The sequence below is a fragment of the Ornithodoros turicata genome, chromosome 3, assembly GCF_037126465.1.
Source record: "Ornithodoros turicata isolate Travis chromosome 3, ASM3712646v1, whole genome shotgun sequence".
Classification (NCBI taxonomy): Eukaryota; Metazoa; Arthropoda; class Arachnida; order Ixodida; family Argasidae; genus Ornithodoros; species Ornithodoros turicata.
Genome location: NC_088203.1, coordinates 55,543,746 through 55,561,455, shown reverse-complemented (window position 1 = coordinate 55,561,455; position 17,710 = coordinate 55,543,746). Strand labels below are relative to the sequence as shown.

General features: G+C 45.2%; 1 protein-coding gene across 2 annotated transcripts in view; it reads left to right on the top strand.

The window, feature by feature from the left end:
- Positions 1–17,287, top strand: part of LOC135388489 (uncharacterized) — a 41,915-nt gene extending 24,628 nt beyond the window's left edge. Inside the window, exons 5-9 of one of the 2 annotated variants that reach the window (XR_010421417.1) lie at positions 8,706–8,789; positions 8,852–8,915; positions 8,999–9,057; positions 16,486–16,643; positions 16,706–17,287. The gene's annotated coding sequence lies outside the window, so the exon portion shown is untranslated. The remainder of the gene's footprint in view (positions 1–8,705; positions 8,790–8,851; positions 8,916–8,998; positions 9,058–16,485; positions 16,644–16,705) is intronic. The other variant, XR_010421418.1, reaches the window with a different exon arrangement.
- The last annotated feature ends 423 nt before the right edge of the window (positions 17,288–17,710 follow it).

Here is a 17,710-nt window from a genome sequence, read left to right as displayed (position 1 = left end):
TCTATCATTGTAAAAGGCATATTGTAAGAATACTTGTCGTAAGCTCCACTAGGAAAATTCTGTTTCTCCTTCTGTTGCTTGATTTTTAAGAAGTCGCTACTATAATGCAAGGAGCCCGAAACCCCCTGAAAATGCTCACCGAGAGCAAAGGCCTGTTCATCCATGTTCTGACACGTTGTGCCATTTATTTGTAACAATGGGACAGTAAAGCTGGCATATTCACCCTTAATTTTCCTGAGTCTGTCCCATACAGTTTTTGAGGGAGTCTTCGTACTTAAAGAGGATACAAAATTTCTCCACGATTCACGTTTAGCTTCTCTTCGTATCCGCCTTGCTTTAGCCCTGGGTTTTTTAAATAGAATTAAATTTGTTGTTGTAGGGTATCTTCGAAAGGTACCCCATGCACGGTTTTGTTCTTTACGAGCTGCCTCGCAATCACTCGTCCACCAAGGCTTTGGACACTTGGGGAGACGACCGGATGTTTGCGGAATGGAATTAATGGCTGCCCTTATGATCGCGTCTGTAATCATGTTGCTCATTTGTTCAACACATATACCATGATCCATGAGTAGAAGACAGTGAAAGATCGGCTTCTCTCTGGAACATGCCCCAATCTGCCTCTGATAATTTCCAACTAGGTGGACGTGTTGCAAAGGTATTTGAAGGCAGGTGTAATTTTAAGGTAACTGGGAAGTGGTCACTTCCACGAGGATTTTCATCCACTACCCAGTCTAGCATTTGGAAAATGGATGGGCTACACAGAGAGAGATCTATTGCAGAGAATGTCTGTGTAGCAGCGTTCACATATGATGGTGTACCAGTATTGAGTAGACACACTGGCCTTGAGAGTAACAGCCGTTCTAACATTTTGCCACGACTATCCGCCCTTGTGCTGCCCCACAAGTAGTTATGGGCATTGAAATTTCCCAATAAAAGAAAAGGTGGTAGGAGCTCATCTAACAGACTTTCCAGTTGTTTTTGTCCTACCAGGCCTGACGGCGGTAGATATAAGGCACATATGGTTAGGACCCCGTGAAGACATACCTGAACAGCAACTGCCTCAAGTGTTGTTTTCAGTGGAAGGTGTTTTGCAGGGATGGTCTTTGATGTGTGGATAGCAACATCACCAGATGCACGTGTTGCGCCAACTCGATCTTTCGGAACAGGTTCCATCGCCGGAATGTTTGTGTGTGTTGTGGATTCAGATAGGTCTCTTATAATGCAAAACAGAGTTCATCATACCTGTCTGAAAGATCATTGACATCGTCAAAATTGGAGAGCAGCCCTCGACAATTCCACTAACGGATCGCCATAATAGAGAAAATGAGGTAGATGTGTACAAGACATGTCTGCACTATGAAGGAAGAGTGTACTGTTTGAGAAAAGTTTCATTATTTTTTTCTTTGGGGAAATTATTGGCTGTCTCGGAGTTTTCTTCCGAGCAGCCGCTAGTTCTTTTGGAGGTATATCAGGAAGTGAGTATGCAGAAGAGTATGTCAGCCGAATTTGTTCAACTCAGAGTGAAGAACTTAAAGCAGTCACACTGCAAGAACTCCAGAAGGCATTCTCCGAAGACAAAGGAATCCAGACAATTCAAAAAGCTGTAATAACAGGAAAATGGCCTGTGCAGTGTTCCTCTGAGATCTTCCATTTCAAAAAACTTGCAGATGAACTTTCGGTACTCGAAAATTTGCTGTTGCGTGGAGAGCGAGTGGTCGTGCCACGAAAACTTCGAAAGAAAGTGCTTCAAGTTGCTCATGAAGTACACCAAGGCATAGTGCACACAAAGCAAATTCCTCGACAACGCTTCTACCGCACAAACATGGACTCTGATGTGCAGGAGCTGCTTCGCAGTTGTACTGCTTGCACAAAGAATCAGCCGTTGAAAGCTGATTATCCCCTTCAAGCAGCAGAACTTCCCCCTGAGCCCTGGACAAAGCTGGGAATGGACTTAGTTGGTCCCATTGGATCACACTTCATCATCACTGTGATCGACTACTACTCTTCTTCTCCTGAAGCATTTCTTATGAGAGACACCTCATCTTCTAGCATCAAGGTGCGGTTGCAGACACTGTTTTCCAGGATGGGTTATCCATGTGAAGATGTAACTGACAATGGGAAACAGTTTATCAGCCACGAAATGGAAGAGTTTTTTTTTTTTTTTTTCTGCTGTGGTATTGAGTATATCCGATGTTCGCCTTATTATCCACAGAGCAACGGAAAGATAGAGCGATTCGACAGATACCTAAAGAAACAGCTAAGCTGCGCTACTGCAGAGAACAAGGATTGGAAGACAGCTCTCTCTGACATCTAAATGACGTATCGAACAACACCAACGCGTGCTACAGGCAAGGCCCCAAGTTTGTTGCCAGAGTGATCAAAGTTGTTCAACCTCCAATAAGAGCAACCTGAGGCGGAGAGGAAGGAAGAGGTAATGGATCACAACAAGAAATACAGAGAGAAGATGGAACAAAACACGGACAAGAGCAACGAGCAGTTGCCTAACGTAAAAGTGGGAGTCATTGTCATTGTTGCAAATCTTCCCAAAGTTGGAAAGCTCACAACAGTCTATGGACAAAAGAAATACAGAGTGGAAGAAGAAATAAGCACATTTTCTTTTCGTCTAAGAAGCCTTAACGGTCAAGAGACACTGATAAGAAATGTGAAGCATCTGCGTCATCCACCGTGCGACAGCAATGTTTTGTACCACCAACATGATGACCAGCAGGACTTTAATGTGTGGTGCGACGACACGATAGTCCCACAGAAACCTGCTGCATGTCGTGAACCCGTCCTACACCCTAATAAGGAGGACAACCTTTTGTCTCAAAGTAATAAGAGCACCAGCTATGTAACACGGTCAGGAGGAACCGTTAAAGCTCCTTTTCGCTATGAATAGCTAGAAAAGCATGCACCATTTCATGCATGTTTTCATGCATCAGCATGAAACCATGCATGCTTGGACAGGGGCCTCCTGAACTCATTCAATTTTCCGAATATTTTTCTAGTACACTCGCGATCGTTGTTTCCAAAGCGGGCTTCAGTCCACACGTGTAAGCACTGCGGGAAGCCTCCTCTACAGTACGATTTGCAGCTGGTGCTGTGATCATGCTTTGCATGTAATGGCTCAGATATATTTTTTAATAGTTTTATGCTGTACCATTTCCCGGGACATACAAAGGTTACGGAGCAGCGCTGATTGGAAATAAGAGGTGGTGTGTTAGAAACTTAACACTGGTAGCAGTGTTGCGGATTTGAATCCACGGATTTGATTTAAATCCGGATTTAAATACACCGGAGGGCTGGCGGATTTGATTTGCGATTTGATTTGCGCAAAAAAATATGGGCAGGATTTGAATTTGGATTGAATCGCATTTTCCACTAATGATTTGGATTTGGATTCAATCGCATATTCCAGGTATGATTTGGATTTGGATTCAATCGCATTTTCCACGAATGATTTGGATTTGGATTCAATCGCATATTCCAGGTATGATTGAGATTTGGATTCAATCACATTTTCCACGAATGATTTGGATTTCGATTCAATCACCCCTTTTTCAGCGGATTTGCGCGTGGATTTCGCCAAGCTCCCTCACAAGATGCATGGATTTGAAATTGAGCGAAGCGCCGTTTCGCATTCTACGCGAATTAATGTGACCTTGTCTGTAATCTGCACACGCACCAGCGACGTCCTCTCCCCAGAGCGACAGGAGTAGCCGTTTTGTTCCAATCACTTCCCCTCACCGCACCGAGGGAACACCAGGTGCAGTTCTTTGAACGCAGTTAACGTTATTCTGTCGATTGGAGGGCACCTTTCTCGTGGACCTCTAGCTGAGTCTTCAAGCACGACCCCTTGCCGAATCATGTCGCGAAATTCTTGGTCTTCGCCATCATATTGAACGCATATAGGTACACGCATTCATGTCAAAACAAAGTAAAAACGAACAATAAATAGAACACATCCTATCATTTCATGATTTCGGGAAGGCAAGCCTTTCCTACTCCCACGGACAATCAGGGCAAGATGTGCCACTCTTACTCGCATACCCTTTTTTTTCCCTTGATTACAACAGTCTGTACTGCGCAAGGAAAGTTTTTACAAAGCCCCGAAACGTCAGCATTAAAATAGACCCATGGGCTACACGTTTAGTATAAGTATTCGTAACATGTCCCACGATTTATTAACGATCCATTTAATTGTGACCCCCAGGGTACAGTAACCAACGACCTGTGGTCTTTTGAGTACTGATGGTAGAAATCGACGCAGGCGTGTGTTTTTGGGCGTAGCTGAGCCTAGGCCCGCGATAGGAATTCCTTCACTCAGGCTTGTTCGCCCAGTGCTAAATGACGAGGAGGTTCCTGACCCAAAATCCGCTTTTGGGTAGGTGTACCATACCTACCAACTCCACACTGTTCATAATCATGCCCCGTGGAGCCCGAGTCAACACCAACACGATACGTGATGATGGAGATGGGGGTTGTGCACCGCCCCTCCCAGAGTCAGCCAGTCATCTACGATTCAATACACTTTTATCAGTATCACTTTTTCTATTTTGGTGTAACACAAAAATTTAAGGACACTTAACGAATTACGTGTTGGCAATGCAACAGAAAGTGCGGCTGATTTTCGATTAAGTTTTGCTATTTTCTTTCTGGGTGCCTTCAACTCAACTCCCATCATTCATTCATTACATGTATTTTCGTTGGGCTTCCTTTTGCACCCCTCTTCCACTGACATTGCGCAATTCCGCGCGGCGGAGTGGCCAGCTGTCGGCTACGCGCCGGCGAGGAGAGCCGTCTGAGCCAACGGGGAATTAAGTGACGGAGGACGAGTTTTTTTCGTGAGGAGGAATCTAATGCTATCACACTGCAGGCCGACGCAGCTCTGGGCTCGGGCAATGCTCGGGACTGCCTAGCTCTGGGGGAAGTACTCATGCCCCCCAAAACGCGGCCGGTGTTAGCTTCCAGCTAATCGTACGGCGGCTGGTCGCGCGTGAAATACAAGATTCACATTCAACGATCCCAACGATCCGAAATGGCTGCGCGTCTTCAACCCTTAGAGGGAGCACGCTCGGCAAGCCCGTTGCCCGCACGGGGCGTGCGAACGCTAGAGGTGACACAGTGAAGTCGCCTTCTGTCCTCTCTTGGGTAGTTCCATTTTAAATCGACAAGGGTGGGAAATTGACAATTTTTAATTTCCATGAAAAAAATATATCTTGGATAGCATCTCTATTGATGACAAATGCAACAATTTTGAGCTCCATCCGATGAACCGTTTCCGATATGGAGAGGCGGAAGGTTGCGGCGGCGAATGTTGGTTCGAATTTTTTCCCAACTTTGACCTCATAGCAACGCGCTTCTTGTTTTACCACATCCTTCAAATTTGACTTATAAAAGCTATGGGTTCAAGACAGCACGTGGATAAAGTCCCGTAACTCCTACTTTAAAGGGGGGGGGGGGGCTACGAAAAAATTCCCGAACACAGCACTTCCGGCAAAAAATGTACGATTTCGAACTTTTACTGTTCATGAGCGGGTACACGCATTCCCTTGAAGGTAGATTCATTAGAGCCGCTAACTCATTCTCTATCGAATGGTATAGATATCATTTATATAGCTCCTGTGGTAGAGCGAGCAGACGGCTGTAAGTAGAAGCAACTCGCCAAATTGCTCCCCCCAATCGCCACCCCCCAAAACGTCAGTTTATACATTAAATTTCTCTCCCTCCTCCCCCACTACGCGCTCCGACAAAGAAACTGCCCCCCCCCCCCCCCCCAAACCGAGCGTCTGGATCCGCCCCTGACACAGGCTGATACGTGGTGACTGATAGTCTAGTACACGCCGAGCAGGCGTAACCGAAAATGTCTTTCTAAACTCAAAAATTTGTCCTAAAGTACGAATAAAATTTCGGCAGGCGGATTGGTTGGCCCTTTATATCCTCGTCAATCAGACGAAATTTATTGCTCTTTGTGCCACGTCACGCTGTTATTTAAGCGTTGTTTAGTGAATGCGTGCAGTATTAGTAATTTGTAGACACGGTTATAGGCCTAGTAATGCTACTGCACGAATTTTGGCTCCCGGATTTGTCAAAAGATTCGATAAATCCGGATTTAAACGCGGATTTGATTTAGGTCCGGAAAAACAAATCCGGATTTAAAAGGATTTGATTTAACGTGTCAAAATTAAATCCGGACTTGATTTGGATTTGATTTACTACTTTCAGAAAAAATGCGAATTTGATTTAAATCCGATTTGAGCGGCCAAATCCGCAACACTGTTCCAGACAGTCATTGTTAAGGTCGTATATGGGGTCATTGCTAAGGCCCCATATATTCCGCGATTGGGCAAAAATTCACGTTATTCGGGGCTGCCGTGGAATTAGAAGGTTGACATGGAATTTTGCGGAATTGCGCAATTTTCAGAAATTTCTGCGAAAAATGAATTAATGCTCTTTTCCAGCCATGAACAAACATACTTTTCTATTGCTCATTCAAATGGAGGAGAACTAGACATGTTATTCATGAACTAATTCGATTTTTGGAACATCCATCGAATACGCCCTTGATTTTTGCGTGGGATTCACCCTGTGCATGCAAGTAGAGCGGGAAGCCCATCTTACAGAGCAGCTTGCAGCTGGTCAAGACCTCTTTTTGTGCAATTGCCCAGCTGTTTTCTTCACCTTTTCTTTCCAGTACATTCATGAAGCATGAATTTAAACTGTTTGGCGCGTGTATGATGGGAACCAGTTCTCTACTGCGAATTAATCAGTGCTTGTCCTGCCGTGTCACGCATCAGGTGTATGCCTTCTGTAACTCATGACTGGAAAACGACAAGGAATGTCTGAGCAGGTGTTCATTCTTGCTGTTGCCGCGGGAAATCGTGGAATTTAGGAACCCCTGCCGCGGAATCGAAGATTGGCCGCAGAGAAAGCCAGTCATTGTTGTGTGTTTAGACAGGCAGCCTTGAACCAAAAAGACAGCACTCAATTTCAGAATACGTATGCAGGTATAGGTTTGTGCAAAGACGCACTTTGTGCTGCAAAGGGGTGTATTCCACCCAGGCACACAAGGATCCAAAAAAACTTCTTCTTCTCGGACTTCTCGGAGCTCATTCAGGCTTCCACTTCAGGGTGAGCAAGCCTGAATGGACTTAAAGACGTAACTTTAGTTGTTGCCTACTAATGCGGATGTTGGTGAAATAAGAGGGTGCGTTTCTTGTTTGTGAGACACTAACAGAAAGTTTTTAGGGGTGTGCGAATAGTCAAAATGTCGAATACGAATCGAATACGAATAATGCTAATATTTGACTTCGAATATCGAATAAACACGACATGACTAAATGGTACAGTGTTGTATGCTGCCTTAGCTATATGGCATTACTCCACGGGGACATTAAGACCACTACTAAGATCCCAGTGCTCTTCAAATGGAAAGCTTTTCCTGTGCACACTATCCACAAAAAATGCGGTCCATAAGTGTGGTCTCATGTGGGATGGCACAGCTTACTTTTTTTTTAAATCACTGTTGTTGTGCTAGAAAACAAGTCACAGTCACAAACCCCCATTACATAAGCCTTTCCCAGCCAAAGCAAACTGTTCTTCACAAGCCTGGACTGCCTTGCTCAATGGAACCTCCAAGAATTGAAGGACAAATTCAAGCAAATGCAAAGTTATCACACATGGGCTATACAGCGTGTTCAAAGTTAAGCTATCACGAGCGCTTCGCAAACACAGCGATAAAAGGAAATCGGATGATAACTTTACGGTACTTGAGTAAGGAACAGGTGCTACTAATTATGTCGCACCTGTTGCTTACTCGCATGGCGGAAAAATAGCACCCAGTTTTCTTTTGTCCCTCTGTTTATAAAGTGCTCGTGAAAGGTTAACTTTGAACACGCTGCATACACATACAGGCAGAAACCCCCCCCCACCCAAAAAAAAAAAAAAAAGACACTGCTGAACCAGTGGATGTAAACAATGAGCTGACAAGTTGCGAACGCTCCTGTAAAGTGGGCTTCCCGCAATACTTACGTGCGTAAAGGTGAAGCCCACTTTAGAAACCAGCGAACGCATTCGGAAAATGTTCGAAAAATCCGATGGATTTTAGAAAACGCATCAAATTCTCCGCTATTTTAACGAATAAACGAACAATAATTTATTCCCAGTGGCTATAAATTATGTGCAATACAATGAAAGTCAGTTTGTTCTCCATTAAACCTCCCCCCTCCCTCCGGCAAAAAAGAAAAAGAAAAAAAAACGCAATGCCGCGAGATTCCATACCAAAACGCTTAAATCTGCGACATCAGCCCAACTGCTAAAATCTTTGCGACTTTGTGACAGCTGTCTACGTTTTTCGGGTTGTTACACAGTCGTGTTAAGGCCAGTTGCGCAATACGCGGTAATCGCACGGACGACGGCGATGTTGAAGAACACGCGCGCACTGTACTTCCGCCCCGGGGAAAGGCTCTGAGAAAATGACGGCAACCGTAGATGCGGTAACCCTAGGGACGGGATTCGATGATATTCGATTTATTCGAAAATCACGAAGACTGAATTCTCGAATCGAATACGAATATTAAAAATATTCGATTCATATTCGACATTTTGAATATTCGCACACCCCTAAAAGTTTTATTAGCAGCAGTAAAATTTTCTTAGAGCAACTAAGATAAATTTTCCTACCTCACTCAAATTTGCTCTTTTAGGTCCTGAATTGGAGCATGATTTACTGTCGACGCAGTCATCTGTACTGCATGGTGAACAAGTTGCACACAACGAGAGGCAACATGGTAGGTAGTGTCGGATGTAAGAGGATTATCCTCCAGCTCATCTTATTTCCATGACCTTTCAGGTTTTGAGAGAAGCGTCCTCACCCTTCTTGTTGATGTAAAAAGATCTATAAGGGCTCTTGAAAGGTGTGTACAAGAAATTGCTGGCGTACTGGGGCAAGAAAATGCATTTGGGTGTGGCAGTTCACCAAATTTTCCGCTCTGCACAGATACAGAGCTTCAGCACCTTGATGGAAGCCTTGCAGATGAGAAGTCAAAACAAAGTCTGGTGAGGGAATGAGCTTTCCTGAGCATGTTGTTATTACTAGACCTGTGCGAATATTCGAAAATTTCGAATATCGAATCGAGTAGTTATCTATCCGATTTTGTATCGAATCGAATAGTGACATTCGATAATTATTCGAAAATTTTTCAAATATTTTATCGAATGTCTCCCCATGCACTCCGCCTATAAAGCAGGCTTAACCTATTGCGGGAAGACAACTTTACAGGCACGTTACCACGCATTGGTTCAACAAACATGTATGGACAACATTCCATGTTGCTATGCCAGATGAAAGCTTCACAAAAGCGAAACTAAAGGAGAGAAGAAAGTAATTCAATCCAGAGCCGTGAAGAAAGCGCCCCCCCCCCCCTCCCCATTTTTCGGTTCACTCAAATACGGAGTATGTCCTTTTTCCACTGCACACCCGTTTGCTTCAGCTGATCACCATTGGCAACAGCATTTCCAGAAGCCCCTATGTGGACCTGCACCTTTCGACGCGCTGAAAGTGATTTTGCAGCCACAGGTTGCGCTACGGAGGTGAAGCTAGAATGCCTCCCCAGCTATTGTACTAGGTTGCAAGTTCAGGATTAATCAGCCACAAATCAGTTCCAGAAGAACTAAAGTAGTGGTTTAACTCATGTTAGCCCCATTTAAATAATAAGTCTGGCTGACTTTTTTTAAAAGTAGGTAGTGATGATGATGATGATTGAGAGTTTAGTGGCGCAACGACAACAAAGATCATAATGCGCCACTAAACTCTGATGTGTAAAATAAATTTAATTTAACAATATACTGATTGTTTTAAAAGAATAAAAAATTCAAGTATTCAAAAGGTGTGTAAATCTCTGCATAAAAGGGTAACTGTGACACTACAACTCATTAATGATCCCTACATCTCTAAAAAACTTAAAAACATTTTCAAAAGGAACGAGGGCCTCATCACCCAGCAGCAATGCTGGATGGAGAGGAACACAGCGTTCATAGAGGAAAGAAAAATGGCGTTGACGATGTACCTCGAGAAAAGGACAGCTAATAAGTAAATGCAAAATGGACAGGTCAGTTCCACACTCTGTGCACGCTGGTGGGTCCTCTCCTTGTAACAAATGCCTATGGGTCAAGAAAGTATGTCCCAATCTGAGCCGGCTAAACAAAACTTCGTTCAGTCGGCTCTGAAAGTGTTGCACGCACTTATGTGCGGTTTTACGGTGTGCAACTTGTTGACTGTTTGTGCTTCCCAGAAGTCCTGCCATTTTTTATTAATGTCTCTATATAACTGACGGACTAGATCACATAAGGGAACTTCAAAAGGTGTGACATCGCTTTCCTGGGCAGAGGCTGCTGCGCGGTCAGCTTTCTCGTTTCCACTTATGCCGACATGGCTAGGTACCCAGCAAAATGTTAATGTGTAACCTCCACCCTGTACGACACTCGCTAAGTATTGTGCACGCCTTACAAGAAGATTTTTGTGAGTTTTCATAGTATTAATTGCATGCACGGCACTAAGTGAGTCCGTATATATAACAGAAGATATTATGCGCATTTGTAAGACATAGTTGAGTGCCACCACAATAGCGTACAGCTCTGCACTGAAAATGGACAGGACACTGCTAAGACAATGGGATTTTGTGCAGTCTCCAGACACCATGGCACATGATACCGTTGAACTGGTCTTCGATGCATCGGTTTAAATTTCAGTGTGATCACCGAAGCTCTCCTTGAGAAGTTCAAACTCGTGCTGTGTTTCAACACCAGGACTTTCCCGTTTGTTGAACTTCAACAATGAGATATTGCATGCTATAGCAGGTTGCCAGGGAGGGAGCATTTTGCTACATTGCAAGGAAGGAAGGCTGTAGCTCAGATAAGCGTAATATTCGGTGTCGCGTTGTAACCGCAGACTGAAAGGCAGAACAGCACTGGGCTTGTTAATGAACGACCTTTCAAAACGGGTGCCCTCCACACAGGGTAAAGCGGGGTGTTGAGGGTATCCTCGTACTCTCAGTCCATACGACACTGCAACATAAAAGCGTCGCCTTTCTAGAGACCACTCATTTGCTTCAATATAGAGACTTTGAACTGGGGACGTCCTGAAAGCGCCAAGCACCAACCTTAAGCCAAGGTGGTGTACTGTATCCAGACATTTTAAGGCAGAAGGCCGTGCTGACCCATAAACAAAACATGCATAGTCTAACTTGGAGCGCACAGTGCTCGTATATATGCGATGAAGGGTTTCACGATCGGCACCCCAAGACCTGTGTGACAGGATTTTCAGGATATTTAAAGACTTGAGGCCCTTTGCTTTTAAGTATTTGATATGTGCTGAGAAGGTGAGCTTTTTATCAAAAGTTACTCCCAGGAACTTGTGTTCATCCCGAACGGCAATATCCTGGCCGTTCATTTTGAGTGTGGGTGCTGGGAATAGACCCCTAATTCTTGTAAAATGAATACAGACCGTCATGCTCGGTGAAAACTTAAAGCCGTTTTCACGTGACCACTTGTCTAACTTGTTAAGAGTCAGTTGAAGTGAGTGAGTGATTAAGGTTTTTCTGGCGCATGAGCAACTACGGCTATTAAAGAGTCAGTTGAAGCTGTCGCTCACAAACAGTCATACTTGAAGCTGAGCATGACATTTGCAAATCATCAACGTACAAGGAATACTTGATTGATGGCGGAATAACGCTCGCAACGGAATTCACTTTCACTATAAACAGTGTAACGCTGAGAACGGAGCCTTGTGGGACCCCGTTCTCCTGCACGAATGGGTGAGACAGCGTAACTCCCAGTTGGACTCTGAACACACGTCCTTGAAGGAAGTTGGAGATACAACGAAACAACCGGCCACGTATTCCCAGGGTCAGTCTCTTAGAATGCCGTATCGCCACGTTGTATCGTAGGCTTTTTCAAGATCGAAAAATATGGAAACACAGTGTTGCCTCCTAATAAATGCTTCTCTTATGGTAGTCTCTAAGCGCAGGAGGTGATCTGAGGTAGAACGGGAAATCTGAACCCACATTGGCACTGGTCAATGCATTGATTATCCTCCAGGTAGTACATAAGCCGGGCATTGACCATGCGCTCGAAGGTTTTTCCAAGGCAGCTGGTCAGGGCAACAGGCCTATAACTCGCTGGATCCAAAGCTTCTTTGCCAGGTTTGAGAAGAGGAATGATGGTCGCCATCTTCCAGCTGGTAGGCAGGGATCCTTCTCGCCAGACAAGATTGAAATAATCAAGAAGGCTTTCTAAAGAGGTAGTTGATAAATGACTGAGCATAGAATAAGTGATACGATCAGGGCCAGGTGCTGCGACTTTACGGCAGCGCAAGGCTCTGAGCAATTCTTGCATTGTAAAGGGCTGGTTATAGGCACACCTATCACCTGTGCCACTTGAAATGTTCTGTTTTTCGGCATGATGTTTAACTCTCAAGAAATTATCAGCGTAATGTGAAGAGCTTGACACATTTGCAAAGTGTTCACCGAGAACATTGGCTTGCTCCTCCATGTTCTGACAAACAGTACCGTTTACCTGCAGTAAAGGAATAGAAAAACTGATGTAGTCACCCTTAATTTTTCTCAACCGGTCCCGGTTTAGAAGAGGTGCTTGAGTTCAGGGATGACACAAAATTATTCCAAGAATCTTTCTTGGCTTGACGTCGTGTCCAACGTGCCTTTGCACGAGCTTTCTTGAAAAGAAGTAAGTTTGTGCTTGTAGGGTATCTCCTGAAAATACCCTACGCCCGATTTTGTTGCTTGCGGGTCTTCTCGCAGTCACTCGTCCACCATGGCTTTGGACGTCTTGGAAGGTTACCCTTTGTTTCTTTGTTTGTGGTATCGACTGCTGAGCAGCATTTATAATAGCATTTGTAATTAGGCTGTTTGCCTCGTCAACATGAAGATGTTGAAAAGATTGGGTCAAGATGTTGGCCTCTTTGGTGAAGAGGTCCCAGTCTGCCTCTTGTAGTTTCCACCGAGGTGGGCGTGTTGCAATGTTGTTGGTGGGGCCACGAAATGTGACAACAACTGGCAAGTGGTCGCTACCACGCGGGTCGTGATCCACTCTCCAATCTAAAGAGGAAAAAAGGGAAGGACTGCAAAGAGAAATGTCAATAGCAGAGAAGGATTGTGTTGCAGAGTTTAGATAGGTTGTTGACCCTGTGTTTAGGAGACAAAGTGACCTTGAAAAGAGAACTCTCTCCACCACCTTTCAACGGCTATCAACCTTTGCGCTGCCCCACAAGGGATTATGCGCATTGAGGTCACCTAAAATCATCAAGGGCTGAGGGAGCTGGTCAATTAACTTTTCAAACTCTCTCTGACCGACGGAAGTTGAAGGAGGAAGATATAATGAACAGACGGTTATAGTCTGTTCAAGACACACACGGACAGCAACAGCTTCTAGGTCTGTTGTAAGCGGAATATTCATTGCAGGTACAGAGCGAGGAAGGGCAATGGCTACACCACCCGACGAACGTGCTCTGCCTACACGATCTTTTCGAAATATATTGTACCTACGAAAGGGGTTGAAATGTTCTGGATTTAAGTAGGTTTCCTGCAGACAGAAACAAGTTGCAGTGTGTTCCTCAAACAAGTCGTTAACGTCATCCAAGTTAGAAAAAAGACCTCGGCAATTCCACTGAAGTATGGTGCCAGCACCCATTAGGAAGGGAGGAAAAAAGTAGCAACGACTTTGTCATAACTTGGATGTGTAACTTGGAGTGTGTGGGCATGAAAGTTTAGTTTAGGGAGGAGTGATTCTCGGTGGAGGCATTTTCGGTGTCTCTTTTACTTTCTTGCCCCTACCTCTGCTAGCCGTTTTCTCTCTTTGCTTTTCCAAGAGAAGAAACACCTGACATACTGGAGGACGACTTCTGTGACAGAGAGTCGTCGTCCTCCACCTCCATGTTTTGTTGTGTATCTTGAGACGAGGCCTGTGTGGCCCCGTCCCAAATAGACTGCGTGCCGTCAGCTTCACAGGAAGCTGAGGCAGTGTCCTGGCTGGTCGTCTGGCAAGCCCTGGGGGAACTTGGAAGGGACACTTCCGTGTCCTGCTTTTCGTGTTGGGGGTGTGGGGTGGAGGCTCAGACGTTTGAGTCTCCACTGAAACTCTGAGTGGTGCCACCCCCCTGCGCACCACCTCAGAGAAAGTACCTTTTCTTTGAAATTCAACCTGTGCCTTCGCCGCCCTGTATGTTGTTTTGCTCTGCCTTTACTCTCAAGATTTGTTTCTCCTCTTGTCAACGTGGGCACGACCTGGAGTACACTGCATGCCCACCCTGACAGTTTGCGCACTTTAAGGCATTTTGGCACGAGTCAGAAGAATGGTTTGTCCCTGCAGATCTTGGGCAAACAGCCTGACCTCGACAGACCTGCGAACCGTGCCCAAACCGTTGACACTTAAAGCAGCGTCTCGGGTTGGGGACGTACGGTCGCACTGGGCAGCTGACATAACCTGCTTTGATGCTGGAAGGCCACTTATGGAGTTCAAAGGTGAGAACGACATGTGGTGTGGGTATTTCTTTTCCTTCTCTGCGGATGATGATCCTCTTAGCATTGATTACGCCATGGTCCTTCAAGCCCTACGTCATCTCTGAGTCAGAACATGTTAGCAACTCACTGGCAGATATGACCCCTTTCACTGTGTTCAAGCTACGATGTACTGTGACAGAAACTGCGGTTTCTCCAATGATCTTTAGTGAGGAGAGTGCTGTACTTTGTTGCCTAGTTTGTACCTCGACCTGTATGTCTCCGGTGTTCAGTTTCCTGGCGTTGTAAGACTTCCCGACTACTTGTTCGAGTGCCTTCGCCACAAGAAATGGGGACAGCCCTGCAAGCGACTTTGTTTCATTCTCTGCCTGGATGACTAGGAATTTAGGAAACCACGGCCCTTGGCCGCTTTCAAAGAAGCTCATTGCAATGTCTTCGGTGCGGTGCCGCTCTGGGCGCCGATCAGTTTTTTTTTTTAATTCGATTTATCCATAACGAGTGAAAGCTGAATTCAGTGCAAAGGGTGTGTCGGCCACCACCGACCCCAACCAAGGGAACGTGTCTCACACGTTAACACTTGCCTGTGCACTATACTCCAGTGCAGCTTCTGGAGGGTGAAAGACTGCCCAAGGTTGACCCTTGCCGCCAAAGAAGATGAAAAAGGAAATGGAGAGGCTGAAGAACTAGAGAAAGAGAAAGCAATGAAAAGAGAGATGGCGTCTAGCTGAATAGTCCTGGCCGGGCCTTCCAGGACCACCCGTCTATGGGAAGCAGGGGCCAAAGTGGTGTATTGCTTTCCCAGAGGGGCCCCGAGGGGTCCAGAACAACCTCTGAGTCCACTCAACCACCAGGATGCCCCCTTCCCCAGACACGGGAAAGCCACGCACAGCTATACGTGGGGGTCTCCCTCCTGCGGCGACCCCACTGTGAGTGCAGGAGGGGGCTGCTGCGGCTGCTGCCGGGCGATGGGGGCGCGAATTTCCCGACGCCGGGAAAGTAGGTAGTATTTGTAAAAGATTAGCCGCGGGTGCCTCGCCCTTCATTTTAATTTCCGTCTTCGCTTGTACTCGCCTGCTGTTCAGCGCCCCCTTGAAGACTGCGCCCGGGGCGGCTGCCCCTCTGGCACCACCCTCGAAACGGCTCTGATTCAATTCTTGGCAAAGTAGTGCAAACCTATCAGTACCATAAATAGAAATGAGTGGCAAGAGTTTTCCAGTTTGCAGGAATACCTTCACACAGTTTCTGCATGACCCATTGCCAGAGCAGGAGACAAGGCAACCTTCATGGTGCGAGAGCTAACGAGAAGTGATTTAATGACATATGATCTGGTGGAAGGCTCTGCAGCTCGCGCCAGGTGAATATGATCGTGGTGACGATGGTGCTACACACTAGAGCCCCAACTGCTTCCTTGCACTTATGACTGCCTGCTGAACAATTAGCTGTTACATAGACGCAGCTGTAAGACGTATTTTTATTTCCTGAGCTAAAATGTGAAAATTTTCATGCCTGCTACTGTTTACTCTGTGCTTGTATTAGAGTCAGTGGTCTTCCATATATGGTTCAGACTTGATCAGAACCCCAAGATCTCCATTAGCACGGGACTATCTATGTTTGATAATAAATGGGATATTTGTACCACGGCAACGTCTCGTGCCATGTGAACCTGAGAACTTGGTAAATAGGATGTATGGATAACCCAAGTGTCGTTTTTTATTCGAAAACTATTCGATTCGATAACGAAATCCACTATTTGCACAGGTCTAGTTATTACTATTGTCAGCGAACCTGTGCCACATGTTTGAGAGTCAGCCTCTAATCTGAAATTCCATTAAGGGTACTTACATTCATTTTGATGTTGTCAACACATGTTGGACTGACGGAAGCTTTTGCTGCAGGATATTAAATTTCGTATTTTATTACTTGTAAATGATTCTTCTGCAACCACATCTTCCAGACTACGATACTGTCACGACTAGGGGGAAACACTCAATGAGACCGTTCGGATCATCATGCGGAAGCTGTTTACCAATTCTGTGGTGTTGCAGTACAGTATCAAAGGTGCCCAGAAGAAAAAAAAGTTCGCTTCCCTCAGGCTGCACACCTGTATTGTTGGTATGTTTGTCTAAGAGGTGTAATGTGAAGTTTTTGTAACAGCACTTCTTTTGTTCCACGAGCTATCTTGTCTAGGCACAGAATGCTCACAGAAAAAGAAGTGGAGTTCAAGATTGGCCGTTACCTTGCAGGGGCACCTGACCGCGACGGAGGCAGGGAGTCCAGACGACTGAGGCACGCCTCTGTACCAAATGCGCCGGCCACGCCAGCATCAAGCCCCCCACGTATTTGAATCGGCAATCATTTACGGGTTTAATATGTCCCACTGAACCATGTGTTTTTGCTAGCTACTCTGCTTCTTCTTGACCATGTCTTTTTTTCTTTTGCTTATTGACGTTTTTCTGAGAGGACGCTGGATATGTGCACACCATTGACTGTCAGCTCTAGTCACGGTCAGCTGTGATTTTTGACAGTTTTCGTTGAAGTAATTGCTAGTCATTTGCACCAAAGGCGCTGGATGTGTACTATTTTTTCTTTCCTGGACTTGCATTTCTCCCAGTCGTTGGTTTTGTCATTTTTTCATAATTTAAATTTTCTCTTGGTAACTCTTGAGTTTCATAATCCCTACGCTGTGCATTTTACCATTTTTGATAAAGCTCATTCCACATACCGTGCTGATTGATTGATTGAGTGATTGATTGGGTTTTTTTGGCGCAAACGCGACGAAGGCCATAGAGCGCCAAAAACGGTGGGTATGTGAATCAATATGAGAGTAAAAATTAAAAGTAAAATGATAACATGAAGAACAAAAACACTGTGTATCGTGCAAAATGAATTACTAAGAAGTAAAAAGTTTACAACTTGCCAGCCAAGCCAATATCCTGTAGGAAGTTAAAAACAGTCTCGAACTGAACTAGCGGTTCATCGCCCAGTAAGAGGGCTGGGTGAAGAGGTATGAAATGCTTGTAAAACCTGCTGAAATAATGCTGACGTTGACTTTGAAAGAGAGGACATGAGATGAGGACATGGAGAATGGAGAGCTGCTCACCACAATGTGCGCATTGAGGAGGTTCCTCTCCTCGGATTAAAAACCCATGTGTGACATAAGTGTGCCCTATTCTGAGCCT